The following is a 17922-nucleotide window of genomic DNA, read 5'->3' as shown; positions in this document are numbered from 1 at the left end:
ATTTTAATTTTTCTTATTTTAATTTTTAGAATTCTGTTCTTTCTTCTTTGCTTTTCTGTTTACCACATGGTGCGTTTAATTCTGTTTGGTGTGTTGTGCTAAGAAAAAATAATGGAGAGAGATCACATGAGTTACTACTCCCACCCAAGTAGTAATTCATATGATTATGGATGGAGAAACTACTCGAATTTTGGTTGGCAAAGTCAAAACCAAAGCAACTTCAGTGCTCCATGTTCCAACTATCAAGAACCACCATCTCCATATTCATACCAAGAACCACCACCTGTCTACCCATATCAAGAACCATCATCTTTCTACCCATATCAAGAGCCACTATCTCCCTATTCATACCAGGAACCATCATCTTTTTACACTTATCAAGAACCATCACCTCCTTCTTATTCATCTCAAATACCATCAGATCTTGAGCTTCTCATGAAAGAATTCATACATGATATAAAGACAAGTGTCAAAAATATAGAGAAACATGTGCAGTCGATTATCAAGTCTCAAGAAGAGGAACAAGCAAATTCCTTTCCAAGAGATATAATGCAAGATCCTATGGAAGAAAGTGAGGAAATCAATCGAAGGAGTTTATACTCCAGTGAATTAGAGAACTTTTCACCCTCACACATGGAAGAAGAGGAAGATGCAAAAACAAAGGAGGAAGATGCACCAACAAAGGAGGAAGATGCACAAACAAAGGAGGTTGTAAGGGATGAAAACAATTATGGGAATCTACACCCCAATGAAGCAGAGAGTGGCATAGAGGGTGAGTTTATTGAACCACCAATTCAAGAAGTTCTTGATGAAGGGTACACTCTAGCCATCACACAACACCCACATGTTAAAATCAAAGAAGTGAAGATAACCAAGAAAAGCACCGAAAAAGGGATTGTGACCAAGAAACAGAAGAAAATATCCATGAAGAAGAAAAGGTCAACAAAAAGCAATCCAATCTCTACCCCAACAAGCAAGGTGAATCAAGCTAATCACAATAAAAGAAAGCTTGTTAGGAGGACTTCATATCAGGGGGCACTAATCTTCACCTATCCCCCCTTGGAGACATTTCTTTTAACCAACTGGAAGAAGAGGAAGAAACTTCAATAATCAAGTGTCAAGCTAGTGACATTAAAGAAGCGCTTGTCGGGAGGCAGCCCGATAATTTCGTACCCTTAGCTATTTTGCGTAGTAGTAGTTTTCTTCCTTATTTGATTTTTACTAAGTTTTTACTATTTTTCAGATCATGCAGCTATCTTAGAACAGGAGCAGGACACAAAAAAAGGGGCACACGACGTGCAAGCGTCGCTGACGCGTACGCGTCAGATAGGTGTGCGTGAAAATTAAAAATGAACAGAGAGTTGTGCGGGAGTGGCGCAGGAATGATGCCTTTCGCACAAACAAGCTCACGCGTACGTGTACCCAACGCGTGCGCGTCATTCGTGATTTTGGCACTCCACGCGTACGCGTCAGTGACGCGTACGCGTGACCTTGAAAATTGGCGTAAATGAGTGATTGGAAAGAGAGTTGTGCTGGTTTGGGGCTGGAAGTGTGCTAGAAGCACAAAACTTGTTCACGCGTATGCGTCCCTGACGCGTGCGCGTCATCTGCACAAATGGCCATCCACGCGTGCGCGTGAATGACGCGCACGCGTCGTATGAAAATATTGGTTCCAAGCCACACAAACAGAGAGTTGTGCGTGCGCGCGGCTGGCTTCGCGCGAATCGTGAAAAACCCAGGGCACGCGGACGCGTGCCTGACGCTTACGCGTTATTAAGAAAATTTCGCGACCCACGCGTACGCGTGCCTTACGCGTACCTGTCGCCTGCGCCGCACAACTACAACTAGTTCACCGCCCAGTTTTAATTTTCTGTCTCTCTCTCCTAATCCTAATTCTCTCTTGTTCTTTTATCCTTTTATTCTTCTTTCATCTTACTATTTGTTTTTGTTTTCAGTTCTTCTTTGCTTGAGGACAAGCAAACCTTTAAGTTTGGTGTTGACGCTTCGCTTAGAAGTTTTCTGTTTATTTTTATGGCACCAAAGGGAGGCGAATCATCTTCATGAAAGAGCACAACCTGAAGAATAAAACGACTGCTGATAACTAAGGTGGTTGAGTTCCTTTCATTCTACATTCCTTCCCGCTTTTACTATATTATGTTCCGGTTTTCTGCTATTTTGTTTTGTTTGTTGCATGATCCTAATATATATATAAATACAGAAGTGATGTATTGCATGAGAAAGTGAGTTTATATTGAAGAATAATCTTATTTACTTAAATGTGGTGGTATTTTCTGTTATTCTGAATGCATGACATGAACAGTGCATATTTAAATTTGAATCAAAGAATGTTAATGTACAAAGAATAAGAATTTAGAGAATTATTATGATTTCTCTGAAATTAATGAAAGTTTAATCCTTGAAGCAAAAGAAACAACAAAAGAAAAAAAATAAGAGCAATGTCCAAGGCTCTTAGCATCAATGACTAGGGAGGTCAGACATGATTAAAAGCTTAAAGAATTGTTTCCCTAGTCACATACTTGTGGTGTTCTTGTGTCAAGTAATCCTTGAGACAAAACATTTAGAGTCGAGATCAATTGCAGAGTACGCCAAAGGCTTTGAGCACCACTGTCTGGGAGTAATTGAAAAAAAAAAGAAACTATAAAAATATTTAGAACTTAAAGAGAGTTCCCCAGTTAAGTGCTTGTGGTATTTCTGTGTCAAGTAAAGCTTGAGACAAAACATTTAAAGTCACGGCTAGGCTCAAGGTGCAAAGCACCAAAGAAAAATTGTTGTGTTCAAGGATTAAATTGAGTTACAAAATATCAGAGAATTCATAATATTATCCAGATTCTAATTCCAGATGACAGTAGCATTCTTCGGATTCAAAGGAGAGTGAGATGCCAAAACTATTCGGGATTGCAGTTGTAAACCCCACTATCAGAAGAGACATGAGCTTAATTGAACTCTCATTCAAATGCAAATTCACATCCTAAGCCTATATTAAGTTTGGTTGCTTGAGGACAAGCAACAGTTCAAGTTTGGTGTTGTGATGCGTGAGCATCTTTCCTATCTTTTCCTAGTGAATTTGCATCTAATTTATTGAGTTTAATAAAGAATTAATTATCTTTTAACCAATATGGATGCTACTTTGAGTCTTGTGCAATTTTGTTTATTTTAGGTAGCATTCAGCTGGATTTGATGGAGTTTCTGCAGTACAAGAATCAAAGGAGATGGCAGCGAGGAGCGACGCGTGCGCGTGACTGACGCGTACGCGTGAATGGGAGTTTTCCATGGCGACGTGTGTGCATGACTGACGCGTACGCGTGATTTGAAGATTTGCACAACGACGCGTGTGTGTGACCGACGCATCCGCGTGACTCGCAAAAAAGACCATCGACGCGTACGTGTGACTGACGCGTACGTGTGACATGCGCTACGTGCAGAAAACGCAGAAAAATACTGGGAGCAATTTCTGAGGTGTTTTAACTCAGTTTTCAGCCCAGAAAACACAGATTAGAAGCTGTAGAATGGACAAAACAAGTGGTCCCCACCCATCAACTGAAGACTTGTTAATCAATTCAAATTTAAATTCAAATATTAGTTTTAGGAAAAGATATTAGGTTAGTTTTTGAAATTTGATTTTAAATTTATTAGGATTAGATATAAAAGGGAGAAGAAACCTCTCTTTAGAAGGAGGTCCGGAGACTTCCAATTCTATACCAATTTATATTCCGTAATCCTAGTTTTTTTTTTTTTGAACCATGAGCAACTAAACCTCCATTGTTAAGGTTAAGAGCTCTGTCTATTTGTATGGATTGATTTTATTGCTTTTTCTATTTTAATTCATGTATGGATTTATAATTTAAGAATTATTTTCGCTCTTTATCTTATGAATTTGGGTGGAACGGAAGTACGACCCTCTTTCTATTTGAGTTCTTGTATAACTTGGAAAAACTCTTTACTTGAACAACAGTTTGAAAATATATTCTCCTAAATTTTAATTATCTGGATTTAACGGGATACATGACATATAATTCTTTTATTTTTGGGTAATTAGGATTTTTGTGGCATATGAACTGGAATTTGATCATACAGCTTCTAATTGGAATTAATTGACCAAGGAATTGGCAGTTAATGAATTTTAGAGGAGACTAGAAAGGTCTAAGGAATTAGGGTCTAGTCACATATAGTTTGCTATAAATTAAATCCTACATGATTAAAATAGTTAGTAAGAAAAGTTAATCCGGAAAAATAGATAACTCTAAAACCTTAACTGTTTTCTCCATATTTTCTTCCCAACTCATTTACTTGCCTTCCTTCAATATTCTTTATATTGTTTAGTGTCTTTTATATTGCCCAAACATTACTTTCTGTTTGCCTGACTAAGCTTAGTTATCACTCAATTATTGTTGCTTGATCCATCAATCCTCGTGGGATCGACCCTCACTCACCTGAGGTATTACTTGGTACGACCCGGTGCACTTGCCGGTTAGTTTATGGCTTATAAATACCGCACCAACCACCTCCCTTTAGATATGAATGTCTATTTTCATAATCCTCATTGGACAAGTCAACACCAAAATGCTCAAAAACACAAGTTAGAAACATGCTATAAGGAAGGACTTTATCTTTCTCATTTCTAACAGAGTCAAACATGTATCTAACCATCAAATAAGCAAAAGAAATTTCTGTTTTAATGAGCAGGGGATAAAAAACAAGAGTGTCAATGTAGGATACCCTTTGATATGAACCACTTTGAGGAAGTATGATGTGGTTGACAATTTGGTGCAACTGAGCACGTTCATATCCTAGGGCTTTGTGAGTGGGTGTAATGCCATCAATCAAGGAAACATGTTCACAAATATGAGCCAAAGCATCATTGAAAGAAATACCAACTCTTTCATCCCACTTAACAGAAGTATAAGCACAAGCTCCAACATCAGTATATTTCAATGAATCAATGATTGTTTCATTATTTAAAACAATATCTCGGCCCTTGACATAAGAATGTACACTGCCCTCATGATATGTCATGTTAGCATAAAACTCTTTGACCAAAAGAGGGTAAACAGGTTTTTTTATGTTAAAAAGGTGATTCCAGTCTAAAAATTCCAAATTTTCAATAAATGGAAGACCTTTCTTTTTCAAGTTTGGCAAATCAGCAAGAAAAGAGGGACACAGGGTACGGTACTTAATAACTCCTTCATAAAAGTCATTGTTCATGGCAGACCTAAATCTATAAGGGTTATAGCTGGAGTGAGATGTCATGAAATGGGATTTATGAGCAAAAGGATCAATGCCTGGTTCTCTAATAGATTTGAGAGGGAGTCGAGGTTTACCTCTTTGAGAACGTAAGGGAACAGACTTTGTCTTAGGTTGAGTGGACTCAGAGGTAGGTTCGGTAGTAGCTGGGCATTTCCCTTTTGATAAACTCGGCTTCGATGAACCAGGTTTGGAAGAAGGTTCCTTTGGTGGTGGCGTCTGCTTGGTTGAAGGTGGAAACCTTGAAGGGTTCTTGGTGTGAGCCATTGGATCCGAACAAGGAGGTGAAGTTGGAGGAGAAGGAGAAGGAGTGAAGGTTCGGTCCTAAGAACGAGTGGAGGGTTTCTGCTTTGTAGGAAGCTTGAATATCTTTTCTCGTGGTGGCTTTTGAGAAACAGTTTTCTTCCTCATTTGGTTGGTTTCTGATTTTTTGAAGGAAGAGATGCAGTAAAGGTAGTGGGGAGAAATCGAAGGGTTAGAGGAGTTATGGAAGGAGAAGAAGAAGTATTGGTAACCGTACCCAAAAAAAAATTTTTCAAACCATGCAACTGCATCACCTTTTGATTTGACTTGAAATGACTTGACATCATAAAAAGAAAGATTTGATTTTATTTAAAAATTAAAATGGAAATTAATTTTAAAATTTGAAATCTTTTTGGACTAAAGGACAAAAAGAAATAAACCAAAGCAAGCAGGCCAACAAAAATAAAACAAAAAAATATATATCATTCATATTGGGCCCAGAGGTGGTTGGATTTAAGGAAACATATTGGACCACTCATGATCTGATTTTTGAGGTTGGCCCAGATGATTTTGTTCAAGCAACAAGGCCTTAGAACGCTGATTGAAGGGAGGGTTCTTCACTTGCCCAGAATTGTCTCATACCTGTTTATGAGACAACAACTCCAACAAACACATCAGCAACTTTCAAATAATGAATCATAGCTTAAAATTCCTAAACTAGTCATAAGCATGCGAAATCTGTCCTCAGCTAGTGGTTCAGTGAAAATATCAGCTAATTACTCCTCTGATTTAACAAATTGAATGCTAATATCCCCCATTTTGAACATGTTCTATTATTGAGTGAAATCTCACTTCAATATGTTTAGTCCTAGAGTGCAAAACTGGATTTTTAGAAATATTAATGGCACTCATATTATCACACAACAAGGGAATATTTTCAGCATTTAATTTGTAATTAGCAAGCTATGTTTTTAACCATAAAAGCTGAGAACAACAAGAAGAAGCAGCTATATACTCAGCCTCTGCAGTGGATAAAGTCACTGTTGGCTGCTTCTTACTTGACCAAACATTCAAGGACTTTCCAAGGAAGCAACATAAGCCTAATGTGCTCCTTCTATCAACTTTATCACCAGCAAAATCTTCATCACAATAACCAACTTCAGAAAAATTATCAATCTTAGGATACCAAAGACCAAAATTAGATGTGCCATGAACATATCTAATGATCCTCTTTACTACAGAAAGATGAGACTCTTTTGGGTTTGATTGGAATCTAGAACACATTCTAACACTTTACACAATATCAGGTCTAGAGGAAGTTAAGTACATAAGAAAGCCAATCATTCCTCTATACCTAGTTTCATCTACATCTTTCTCACTTTCTCCCTTGTCTAATTTTGAATTAGGGTGCATGGGAGTTCCCATGGGTTTGGCATTTTCCATACCAAATTTAACTAGTTCCTTGGTATACTTCTCTTGATGAATGAAAATACCATTTTCAGTTTGTTTAATTTGTAGCCCAAGAAAAAAATTAAGTTCACCCATCATACTCATGTCAAATTCACTTGTCATGAGTTTTTCAAATTCAGTACAAAAGGATCCATTGGCTGATCCAAAAATAATGTCATCAGCATATATTTTGACTAGAATGAAAGAATCATTAGAATTCTTGATAAATAGAATTGTGTCTGTAGTGCCTCTTTGAAAATCATTTTTCAAAAGAAAAGAGCTAAGTCTCTCATACCAAGCTCTAGGAGCTTGTCTCAAGCCATAGAGAGCTTTTGATAATTTAAAAACATGGTTGGAAAATTCTTTATTTTCAAAACTCGGTGGCTGCTCCACATACACTTCTCTATCTATCACACCATTTAAGAATGCATATTTCACATCCATTTGATATAATTTAAAACCACAAAGGGCAGCATAGGCTAAGAGAAGTCTTATGGCTTCCATTCGGGCAACAGGGGCAAATGATTCATCAAAGTCTATTACTTCTTCTTGGTCATATCCTTGTGCCACTAGCCTTGCTCTGTTTCTTGCAATGCTACCATCCTCTCCTAGCTTGTTCCGAAATATCCACTTGGTGCTGGTCACTTTTTTTTCATTCGGCCTTGGAACCAATGTCCAAACTTGGTTCTTCTCAAACTCATGAAGCTCATCCTCTATTGCCTTTATCCAAGAAGGGTCATCAAGGGCTTCCTTGACATTCTTAGGCTCCATTTGAGAGAGAAGAGCAATGTTTGACTCTTCACTTGCCTTTCTAGTTGAAGACCGAGTTTTAACCCCATGAAAGACGTCCCTAATGACAAATTCCTCAGGATAATTCTTCAAGAATCTCCATTCACGAGGTCTGGTGGACTTGGAGGCAGATTCAGTCACCAAGGGATTTAGGGGACTGGCGGTTTCAGGATCTCCTTCAGATTCATGAGACAAAATGGAATTGTCTCTTAAATTTTCAGCAACTGCAATTTCTGGTTCAGCTTGTCCAGAATTTCCATCTTCATAATTTTGTGCAATTTCATCATTCTTTTGAGCTTGATTCCATGCATCACAGTCTTTTAAAATATTTTGAACCAAATTAGTATCACAAAATGTAACATGTATGGACTCCTCAATTATCCTAGCATCTTGATGATAAACCCTATATGCTTTACTAGTTGTGGAATATCCTACAAACAAACACTCATACGCCTTTGGATCAAATTTCTCCAAATTATCTTTGTTATTAAGAACAAACCATTTGTATCCAAAGATGTGCAAGTAGTCCAAGTTTGGTGGGTAACCTTTCCAAAGTTCATAAGGAGTTTTCTTAAAAAATTTCCTTATGATGGTTCTATTCAAAATGTGGCAAGCCGTGTTAATCGCTTCAGCTCAAAGGAATTTTGGAATATTTTTCTCACAAATCATAGCTCTTGTCATTTCTTGAATGCTTCTATTTCTTCTTTCCACAACACCATTTTGTTGTGGTGTTCTTGGACAAGAGAAGTTGTGAGATATTCCAAATTCCTCACAAAAAGATTCAAACAAATGGTTTTCAAATTCAGTTCCATGATAACTTCTTATAGAAGAGATCTTTAAATCCTTTTCATTTTGAATTTTCTTGCTAAAAGCTTCAAAGGCCGAAAAGGCTTCATTTTTGTGTGCAAGAAATAAAACCCAACCAAACCTAGTAAAGTCATCCACAATCACTAAACCATAATGTTTACCACCTTGGCTTTGAGTTTTTGTTGGACCAAATAAATCAATATGTAGTAATTTAAGTGGCCTTTTAGTAGAGATGTCTTCTTTTGGCTTAAATGAACTTTTTGTTTATTTTTCCATTTGGCAAGCATCACAAGTGATGTCTTTGTCAAACCTTATCAAAGGAAGACCTCTTACTAAACCTTTCTTTATAAGTTTGTTTATTTGAAACATACTTGCATGACCCATTCTCTTGTGCCATAGCCACTTTTCAGATTCTTTAGAATGAAAACACGCTACATTTTGATCCTTTAGTTCATCAAGGGTAAGTCTATACACATTATTGCAATGCTTAGAAACAAAAAGTACTTCATTAGTATTTTCATTTACCACACAACATTCAAGTTTTTTGAAAGTCACAAAATATCCTAGATCACAAAGTTGACTTATACACAAAAGGTTGTGCCTCAAGCCATTTACCAAAAAGACATCATCAATGAAAGTAGAGTGATTGTTACCTACTTTTCCAATAGCAACTATTTTACCTTTTTCATCATCTCCAAAGGTCATAAAACCTCCATCATACTTGTTTAGTTTGATGAAGTGAGTTGACCTTCCAGTCATGTGCCTTGAGCATCCACTATCCAAGTACCACATATCCTTTTTATTCTTGGATGCTAGGCAAATCTACATGAAAAACTTCAAGTAACATTAGGTATCCAAATTAATTTGGATCCTTTGAAGTTAATCTATCTTGGTTGCCCAAGTGCATTGAAATCACACACAACATTGTAAATTTGGTTTCCTACAATTCTTTTTTCAATGAAGCATTATGAATATGAGTGACCAAATTTTTTACAATTAAAACAATGATTTCCTGATGCATGTTGCTGAAATTGAGGTGAGCTATTATGCTGGAAATGATTAAAGGACTGGAATTTTCTAGTTTTTGGAAGAGGTGTTTTTCTTTTGACAAGCTGATTTTTATTGTAATTGTTCCTCTTTGTAAAAGCATTCCATCTAGAATTTTTGAAAGCTTTTGGGCCTTTCGAATGTGAGGTTTTGTTGTAAAATGGTGGATTTTTTAAAATAACCTCATTATTCGAAATGTATCCCAAACCTGACCTGTTTGATGTAGGTTCGGTTTTTTATGATGGCTCATTTTCACTAGTATAAAATTCATCAAATTCCTCCTCATGTGTGGGAGTATATCCAAAACCAGTTTTATTGGAATTGAATTTGGTTTTTGATGAAGAAGCCACAAATTTCATAGAGGAATCATCAGAAACTCCACTTTCCTTGGTTACATAACCCGAACCAGATTTTTCAAATAATGGTCTTTGACTTGCAAGTAATTTGTTCAAGCTACTAGAACTTTGAGCAAATTTTGCTAAGTTACTATTTAGCCTTTTAATCATTTCATTTAATCTTTTATTTTCAGCAATTAGCTCTTGAGAAGGATCCAGAATGTGCTTTCCTTTAAGTTTTTCAAGTTCAGATTTTAGAAATATGCTTTCTTCAATAATATCCAAAGCACATTCAGTTTTGTACGAGATGTCTCTGGTACAGGTTGAGAGATGGATCGAGAACTTGCGGGTTGAGGCAGATGCCGGATCACTTGACGGGAGCAATGGAGGAAGGTACCTGCAAAGACACTCCGACGCTCAAGTCAGAATGGATCTAAGAGGTATAAGGTGTGAGGAATGAATGAATACCTGGAGGGATCTAGGTCCTCTATTTATAGGTGATGGTGAATATCTTATCTTATCTTATTTGGCTAAGATAAGGGAGACGTTTGAATTCGAAAGTTGGTTGGGAGCTCTATTGGGCCAGTTTTTGGCCTTCTAGAGGATTTCGATGGGTTGGACCCAGGTAGCCGGGTTCGGGGGTCGTCCCGGGTTGTGGGATCCGTGAGTTGGATCCGTAACAGTTGCCCCCGCAGCGGGAGAGCGAGCGAGGTCGGTCTGTCGCTGGACGGTGTAGTCTTTTGGCCGTTTGTGGCCTTCTTATGCTCTCCTCGGGTGGTCGTTTGATTCTTTTGAGGAGAGGTCGGTGCGCCGGCTCTGGTTTTTATGGCCATGCCGAAGTTTCGCTGGCCATTTTGGTCTGACGCGTCTCTTCTGTGTCCCAGCGCCTGTTGCATTTTTTGAGGCGTACTTTATTGGTTTCTTTTTCCAAGGGGGCATTTATTGTGAGGGGACGTTTTTAGGTAGTTTTCCCTTATTGCCCTCGCGCCCCTTTTTACTTTCCAGGGTTATTTGCATCTTTCTGCTCTTTTTGAAACTGTTTTGGCTTTCCTTCTTACTTCCCTTGTTTGTTTCATTTCTCTTTTACTCTCTTTTCTGAAAAATCTCCTTCTCTCTGGTGTGTTCTGGCATTTCTTCGAGGTTGAGTTTTCTACTTTCCCTGCTTCAGCATTTTCAGGCTCGTTCTTTGCATTATCAGGTTGGTATCCCTTTGTTTCTTTCTTGCTTTCATTATTTGGTGGTGTTTTGTTGTTCTGTATTTGCCATGCATTGTTTTGCCATCTGCTTTTTTGTGCTGCATTTTGCGTTTTGGGTGGTGGTGGTATTTGTGTTTTGAAGGGGCTGAGCACCGCCGTGTTGGATTGGTAGTGGGTAGTAGGTTTTTGGTTGTCTTCCTTGCTTCTGCATAGTGTTAGTAGGCTAATGGTGGTGCTCCTCCCTGTTTTAGGTATGCATCGGCGGAGGAGTGAGGGAGTGGGTACTCCGATAGCCCCTTCTAGGGGCGTCCCCACTCGCTATACTTGGGTGACTAGCGATGTGTGGGGCGTTCCGTCGCGGATGACGGAGGCCGATCTCCAAAGGCTCCGCGATTAGGGGGCAATTTGTAGTGGCGGCGATATGGAGCGGCAATATGAGCTTGCCTTCCCGGATGCCGATGAGCGTGTTTGTTATCTGAACCTCAATTCGCCCACTGTGCCGGACTGGATGTGGGTTTACGAGTCGATGTTTACTCGGCTTGGCGTGCGGCTTCCCTTTTCGCCGTTTGTTCAGGAGCTGCTGAGCCGGTGTTCCGTGGCACCGTCTCAGCTTCACCCGAATAGCTGGGCGGCTCAGGTCTTTTGAGCTTGTGTGTCAGTACCTCGATCTTCCGGTTTCTGTTCCCATTTTCCTTTTTCTTTTCTTATGTACTCTTCCAACTAATGAGGGGAAACATAAGAAAGGATATATGTCATTCCGGGCTCAGCCTCATCGTCGTATATTTGGTTTGTTTGAAGATTCTTTCCACAGTTTTAAGAGAGAATACTTTAAAGTGTGCCCTATTCATGGCCATCGTCCTTTTTGGTTGACGTTAGAGGGCGAGTGTCGGTTTCCGACTTATTAGAATTTCGGTGCCGGGCCGTCGGTTTTGACCAAGGTCTCATACGATGGTTTGTCTCCGGAGGATAAGGACATTGCTAGTGTCTAGTGTCCTTTGGCATTTGTTTGGGGAGCGTCCGTTGAATCCTCGGGATGTCATGGGGGATCTTGTGGCTTGCCGGGCGTATATTGGTGTGTGGCTATCTTTTTCTTTGTTGTTATGTTTGTTTCCCGATTTTGTAACTTTGTTTTTCTTTGGTTTTTTTCAGTTGAGATAGCTGGTGGTTTGACTTCTCTGGCGAGGCAGAAAGCAGCAATGGATCAGGAGGAGGGGTCGTCGGTATCTCCTGCTACCCCTGCCTCTAATCCTGCTACGGATTCTCGAGCTGTTTCCCAGGAGGTGATTTCGTCTGGGGTTAGGGCTGGTGCTCAAGTCTCTCCTGGTCCCGTGAACTCGCCTGAAGAGGAAGTCGTTGTGGTAACGGCCGCCGAGGCTTCTCGAAAGAGGAAGAGGCCCGAGGAGCCCAGTAGTGAGAATTTTGAGGAGGAGGGTGCTGTTCCTACCGTGATGGATCGGCATTTTGATGCTTCAGGGTTTATAGATCAGTACTTGATGTCAGGTACCGAACTATTTTTTGATGACTGTGATGTCTCCTTTCAAGCCAAGTCAGTATATCGTGCCCTCTTCGATGGATCGGCATTTTGATGCTTCAGGGTTTATAGATCAGTACTTGATGTCAGGTACCGAACTATTTTTTGATGACTGTGATGTCTCCTTTCAAGCCAAGTCGGTATATCATGCCCTCCTCCGATCTGCTGTTATTGTTCGGAAGGCTGAGCCCGTGATGGCTTAGGTCGGTTTGCTGGATAAGAAGTTTCGTCATTCCCAAGCTGATGTGGCCAAGTTGAAAAAACAGCTTGAGGCCGCCGAGGTAGCGAGAGAGAAGGCGGTGAAGTCTTCTGAGGAAGCTGGGGCTGAGATCTTCTGACTTTCTAAGGTTGAGACTTCACTCCTATCTCAGTTGGGTGTGAAGCGAAGGCGATCTTCCGATGTGGGTTTTCAGGCTTCCGTGCTTCTTGGGGAGGTGGAGGCTTCGAAGGCTGAAGTGGCTGCTCTGAAGAAGGAGAAGGTGGAGTTGCTAGCTAATGTGAAGGGTGCGATCGTGGCTACCGAGGAGACGATGAGGGCCCAGGCTTTGGTGCTGGCTCCGGGTGTGGACGTGTCTGTGATGGGGGCTTTCAAGACCGTCCGTGATGGCCAGATCGTTGACCTTGAGTAGTTTTTTATGATATTTGGTTATGTTGGTTTATTTGGACTTTGTTAGTTTTATTTTGGATGTTTTGGTTGGCTCTGAGGCCGTGTACTTGGTATGTTTTGAACATTTTATGCCGTTGTGGCCGTTTATAATTTGCTGCCATTGTGGCCGTTTATAGCTTTGTTTTTCTTTGATGACTCGCGTGGCCGTTTGGGCTCTTCCGCTTTTATATGATTAAGCCGTCGTGACTTTAGGACCTTTGGTAGGCCGTTCAGTAGTGTTAGAGGATATCAGTTTGTTAGGCCCCGAGGGTGATCAGTTCTCGGTGTTGTGGCCTTGTTTTTATTCCGTGTTTGGAAAAAAGAAAAAGGGGAAAGGTATAAAAAATGGCTTTTGATGGAATTTTATTAATGTTCGGGCCTCGTTAAAAGCTACGGATTCTCGAGCTGTTTCCCAGGAGGTGATTTCGTCTGGGGTTAGGGCTGGTGCTCAAGTCTCTCCTGGTCCCGTGAACTCGCCTGAAGAGGAAGTCGTTGTGGTAACGGCCGCCGAGGCTTCTCGAAAGAGGAAGAGGCCCGAGGAGCCCAGTAGTGAGAATTTTGAGGAGGAGGGTGCTGTTCCTACCGTGATGGATCGGCATTTTGATGCTTCAGGGTTTATAGATCAGTACTTGATGTCAGGTACCGAACTATTTTTTGATGACTGTGATGTCTCCTTTCAAGCCAAGTCGGTATATCATGCCCTCCTCCGATCTGCTGTTATTGTTCGGAAGGCTGAGCCCGTGATGGCTCAGGTCGGTTTGCTGGATAAGAAGTTTCGTCATTCCCAAGCTGATGTGGCCAAGTTGAAAAAACAGCTTGAGGCCGCCGAGGTAGCGAGAGAGAAGGCGGTGAAGTCTTCTGAGGAAGCTGGGGCTGAGATCTTCTGACTTTCTAAGGTTGAGACTTCACTCCTATCTCAGTTGGGTGTGAAGCGAAGGCGATCTTCCGATGTGGGTTTTCAGGCTTCCGTGCTTCTTGGGGAGGTGGAGGCTTCGAAGGCTGAAGTGGCTGCTCTGAAGAAGGAGAAGGTGGAGTTGCTAGCTAATGTGAAGGGTGCGATCGTGGCTACCGAGGAGACGATGAGGGCCCAGGCTTTGGTGCTGGCTCCGGGTGTGGACGTGTCTGTGATGGGGGCTTTCAAGACCGTCCGTGATGGCCAGATCGTTGACCTTGAGTAGTTTTTTATGATATTTGGTTATGTTGGTTTATTTGGACTTTGTTAGTTTTATTTTGGATGTTTTGGTTGGCTCTGAGGCCGTGTACTTGGTATGTTTTGAACATTTTATGCCGTTGTGGCCGTTTATAATTTGCTGCCATTGTGGCCGTTTATAGCTTTGTTTTTCTTTGATGACTCGCGTGGCCGTTTGGGCTCTTCCGCTTTTATATGATTAAGCCGTCGTGACTTTAGGACCTTTGGTAGGCCGTTCAGTAGTGTTAGAGGATATCAGTTTGTTAGGCCCCGAGGGTGATCAGTTCTCGGTGTTGTGGCCTTGTTTTTATTCCGTGTTTGGAAAAAAGAAAAAGGGGAAAGGTATAAAAAATGGCTTTTGATGGAATTTTATTAATGTTCGGGCCTCGTTAAAACCCTCCGTTTATGGCGGAAAAGAGTACCCGAGATTGATACTTTAATTGTTGTAAAGAGGGAAAACAAATGTAGTAAAGAAAAGAAACAAATAAGCAGATAAAACAAGGGAAGACCTAGGGAGGTCAGTCTAAGTGTAGTATCGTCGTAAGTTGGTGGCGTTCCATGTCCTCAGAATTTTGTCGCCATTAAGTCGTTCGAACTTGTATGCTCCTTTTCTGAGTGCAGCCTTGATTTTGTACGGTCCTTCCCAGTTGGGGGTGATTTTTCCTTCCCCTGGGGTTGGGGTTCGAATGTCGTTTCGTCGTAGGACGAGGTCGTCGGGTACGAATTCTTGCCGGATGACGCCGTGGTTATATCTTAGGCTGATTCTTTGTTTTAGGGCTAGCTCTCTGATGTGGGCTATGCTTCTTATTTCGTTGGTGAAGTCTCGTTCTGCTTCCTCGTCGTTACCCCCGATTGTCCTCCTTGGGCTTGGGTCTCCTATTTCCACTGGGATAACAGCCTCCACGCCGTATGTTAATCGGAAGGGGGTTTCCCCGGTGGTTGTTTGGGGGGTTGTTCGATACGACCATAAGACTGATCCGAGTTCGTCGGCCCATAGCCCTTTGGCTTCGTCGAGCCGTTTCTTCAGTCCTTTGACGATTATTTTGTTTTCGAATTCCACCTGCCCGTTTGTTTGGGGGTGCTCTACCTAGCTGAATCGATGGGATACATGTAGTCCTTCTAGGAATTCTCTGAATTTTCGATCAGCAAATTGGGTTCCGTTGTCCGAGATGACGATCTCGGAGATCTCGAAGCGGGTTATGATCTATCGCCAAAGGAATTTTTGGCATTGGGTTGCCGTGATGGAGGCCAGGGGTTCGGCCTCGATCCATTTGGTGTAATAATCTATGGCGACGATGAGGTACCAGAGTTGGCCGGGTGCCGTAGGAAAGGGCCCGACGAGGTCGATCCCCCAGGTACCGAATGGCCGTTCTGCCGATATGATGCTGAGCTGGTGCGGGGCGGCTTGGTGAATGTTGGTGTGCTTTTGTCATTTGTCACAGTTTTTTACCAGCTGCATGGAGTCCTAGATAACCGTGAGCCAGAAGTATCTGGCCCTGATGACTTTCTGGGCCAGGGTTTTGCCCCCGATGTGGTGGCCGCAACAGCCTTCATGGATTTCGCAGAGTATGTACTCCGTGCCCCCGGTTTCGACGCATTTGAGAAGGGGTTGCGAGAATCTGGGCTTGTATAGTTGTTCTGCGATGACCGTATAATTGGCGGCTTCCCTTTTTGTCCGTTTTTCCTCCTTGGGGTCTTTTGGCAGTGTTCCATTGAGGAGGTATTGTATGATAGGGTAGGTCCATAATCCCTGGCTGGAGAGTGTTAGGTAGGTGTCGGTCGTGGTTGATATAGATGGTGATCTAACGACTTCCTGAATTAGCGACTTGTTGCCGTGTCCTGGCTTAGTGCTGGCTAGTTTAGAGAGGAGATCTGCCCTGGCGTTTCGTTCCCTAGGAACGTGCTGTATGGTTATGTGATTGAATCCTTCCTTTAGTTCATTCATCTTGGCAAGGTATTGTTAGAGTAGGGGATCTCGCGTTTGGTAGTCTCCGTTAATTTGGGAGCTGACTACCTATGAATCGGTGTTTACTTCCAGGTCCTTTGCTCCGACTTCCTTGGCTAGGGCTAGGCTTGCCAGGAGGGCTTCATATTCTGCTTGATTATTTGAGACTGAGAACTCGTATCATATTGACTGTTCAATTACGACCCCGTTTTGACTTTCGAGTATGACACCGGCACCTCCGGAGGTGACGTTCGACGAGCCGTCGACGTGTAGTTTCCATGACTCAGGGGCGGAGTTTCCCGGTGTCATTTCGGCGATAAAGTTGGCCATTGCCTATGCTTTGATTGCATTTTGGGGTTCGAACTTGATCTGGAATTGGGAAAGCTTGATGGACCATGCTAGCATTCTTCCTACTAGGTCGGGTTTTTGCAGTACCTGTTTGACCGCTTGGTCGGTTCTGACTGTTATGGGATGGGCCTGAAAATATTGTCGTAAGCGCCGGGAGGCTGTGAGGAGTGCGAAAGCTAGCTTTTCCAGGCGCGAGTAGTGAGTTTCTGTGTCTTGTAGGACTTTACTTATGAAGTATATGGGTTTTTGTTCTTTTTTCTCATTTTCACGGATGAGTGCCGCTGCAAGTGCTTCTTCTGTTATGGAGAGGTATAGGTAGAGGGTCTCCCCTGTTTGGGGTTTAGCGAGGACTGGTGGTTCTGCTAGGACTCTCTTGAAATGTTGGAATGCTTCTTCGCATTTTGCTTCCCATTTCAAGGGGGTTCCCTTCATCATCAGTTTGAAGAAGGGGATTGCTTTTTGTGCCGATGCTCCGAGGAAGAGGGATAGCGCAGTGAGCCAGCCGGTGAGATTTTGGATATCGTTAAGGTTTTTTGGGCTTGTCATCTCAAGAACAACACGACATTTCTCTGGGTTAGCTTCAACTCCGCGTTGTGTGATCATAAAACCGAGGAACTTTCCTGCCTCCATTCCGAAGGCGCATTTTGTCGAGTTGAGTCGCATTTGGTGCTTTCGTAGGGTGTTCATTACGAGCTTGAGGTCGTTGATGAGTTGCTCGCCAGATTCGGTCTTGGCGAGCATGTCGTCTATGTAGACTTCTAATTTGGTCCCGGACAGGTTTTGGAATATCTTGTTGACGAGCCTTTGGTAGGTGGCTCTGGCGTTCTTCAGGCCGAAGGGCAACACTGTGTAGCAGTACGTCCCGTCGGGGTGATGAATGGCGTTTTTTCCTCATCGGGTTAGTGCATAGGTATTTGGTTATAGCCGGAGTATACGTCCATGAAGCTGAGGTATCGATGGCCGAATGCGGCGTCTTCCAATCCGTCGATGTTTGGTAGGGGAAAGACGTCTTTTGGACAGGCTTTGTTGAGGTCCGTGTAGTCGACGCACATTCGCCATTTCCCGTTAGATTTCTTTACTAGAACGACATTTTCCAACCACGTCATGTAGGGTAGTTCTCTGATGAAGTTTGCTT

This window comes from Arachis ipaensis, chromosome B06 (genome assembly GCF_000816755.2).
Source record: "Arachis ipaensis cultivar K30076 chromosome B06, Araip1.1, whole genome shotgun sequence".
In the NCBI taxonomy this organism is placed as follows: domain Eukaryota; kingdom Viridiplantae; phylum Streptophyta; class Magnoliopsida; order Fabales; family Fabaceae; genus Arachis; species Arachis ipaensis.
The sequence above is the reverse complement of the archived record's forward strand: the minus strand, read 5'-3'. Positions refer to the sequence as shown.